Below are 2,493 nucleotides of genomic sequence, written 5' to 3'. Positions count from 1 at the left end.
ACATATCCAATTGGTTTTGTGGTTCTAGCATTTGTCTAAATAGTACTTCCTTTGCAATAGTGGCCTAATTAGCCCTTTAGCCTTAATTGTTGTCCCCACGAGTTAATGCATCATTTTTGTGTATGCAATGTCAGCACTTTGGAATCTGACAATTTATTAGGAGTGGGAGGTGTCTTGGTGGTTAGTTTTTTCTTCCACTCAACATTTACTAAGTTGTAGGCCATAATCTTGCTTCTTGGGGTACTAGGAATCCAAGAGGTTAGTGAAGGAACTATGACTTTTTCTCAGTTTGAGGCCTTCAAATTCAATCCATATGCCCCTGTTGATGTAAAAATGACATGCCTTGAGTCTATGTTCATGGTTTCATGTCTATAGTAGGTTTCATATGTTAAGCCTTTATTGTTGTCAAGGTGTAAGTTTGGGGTTTTGGGCCTTGTTTGTGCTTTCAAATTTTGTTTCGGTGTCCTTGTGGGTTGTACTCTCCCAACCTTCATTTTTACTACCCTGCCACTTACATCAATGATTCAAGGTGAGCCTGCACCACTCTTTCTCTCTCTCCCTCTCTCCCTATTCAATCTAATGAACCAATTGGATCTACTCTACATTTTAATGTCTCAAGTATTGCCTCATGGTCTAACTTGTGAACTTTCCAAAGAGTCTTATTATGTAGTTTTCTATCATATTTTATCAAGTGGAAATTTGATGTGAAAACAAGGTTTGAATAATGAAGAATCTTTCTCTCTGTTTGCCAATCCTCAAATAACCACAAGTTAGGGTTCTTCATAAAATATCGTCTAAGCCATGTGCCGATTACAACCACCGCATCAATATGGTACTCTAAACCTTCACCATCTATAACCAAGTGATCCAATTTTTTTTGGCTTGGACACAATGAAAAATAATAATAATCTATCCCTTCTTCATTGTCTTCAAGTGCAATAACAGAAAAAAACATGGCCTGTAGTGATAAATGTACAAAATGTGGTCATTAATTCAAAAAATACGTAGGTAAAAGTTATAAAGTTACATATTGAAATTACAAAGATATATATATATATTACCAAGTTGCACTAGATCAAACAAGCAGTCAAAGTCAATTGACGAATCCATCTCTACCATTTCCAGTGCTTGTGGGGGATGATAGGTGTTAATTGGGTCCAAAACTCATATATCCCATTTGTCCACCCATTTAGTCGACTCATAGTCATCCCAATTTTCCTCTACACACATACCATTTTTTGTATGTGGATACTCCATGAACCTACATCAGAGCTTCTAAAAGAGTGCAACTCACTTGATCCTATTAGTGTACAACAATCCTCATATGGTGCAATGTTAGTATTATCTATGAACCATAGACTCAACTTCCTTACCTAGACCCATTGTAGTATTACACCACTGGATGATGGATTTTTCATCTGTCAATATTGCTCCATCTTTGTACTTTAGTTCTTCATGAGCTAAGGCTCTTTTGATGCATGTGTCTGGATCATCATGCTCTCCCTTTCCATGACCAGCCTCTATGAAATTCCACATATATTAATTCTATACAACCTATGCATCATGCTCAACCAATAAAACATTCGTGCATTCTTGAATTGAGATGCCCAATTTTTTGACCAAATAATGTGTTGACAATATGGTATGCCCCTATTAGCCAAATCTCTATAAAATAGTTGAAAACAACCATGTACAAACTCCATAGAATGTGATCAATCGTCGCTGATGTAAAATGGTACTCCCTCAAAATCTTCCTGTCATCCTCTGTACTTGTAGGTGAATGCATGAATGTTATGTGAACAAATATGGAAACCTATTGAGAAGTATAATACTTTGCGTGTACCTCATTTTGTGATTGAAGTGTGTAGTTCTCTATGAAGTCTACAACTGAAATAATGGTATCTAGTGGAAACGTATCCTTGCACAACTTGAATTGCAAATCTAGCCATTGAGCTCTATGTGTATGCCTTGCATACTCATAAATAATCACTAGTACATTTGGGCTCATTTTTTGACCTTTGTTAGTGAAAATTTTGACCCAATTTTCAACCAAATTTGACCAACCCGTTGATCAAAAAATTTCTCCTCAAAATTTTGACCAACCTACTAGTTGGTCAAAATTTTGACCAATCTATTGGTTAAAATGGTGCAAGTTCTACTAGGAAGTGGTCAAAATTTTGACCAATGAAGGTAGAAAACAACTAGGCATTGGTAGAAATTTTGACCAATGAAGGTAGAAAATTTTGACCAATGAAGGTGGAAAACACCTAGGCATTGGTAGAAATTTTGACCAATGCAGGTAGAAAACACCTAGGTGTTGGTAGAAATATTGACCAATGAAGGTAGAAAACACCTAGGTGTTGGTAGAAATTTTGACCAATGAAGGTAGAAAACACCCTGGCATTGGTAGAAATTTTGACCAATGCTTGCGTGTAAATTTTTTTCAGGCATTCTATAAAATAGTTCACATGCCTTGCATATGATATGAAATTG

Source organism: Cupressus sempervirens, chromosome 4 (genome assembly GCF_028749045.1).
Source record: "Cupressus sempervirens isolate cs-2001-9-10 chromosome 4, ASM2874904v1, whole genome shotgun sequence".
Lineage (NCBI taxonomy): Eukaryota > Viridiplantae > Streptophyta > Pinopsida > Cupressales > Cupressaceae > Cupressus > Cupressus sempervirens.
Note: the sequence above shows the minus strand (reverse complement) of the source record.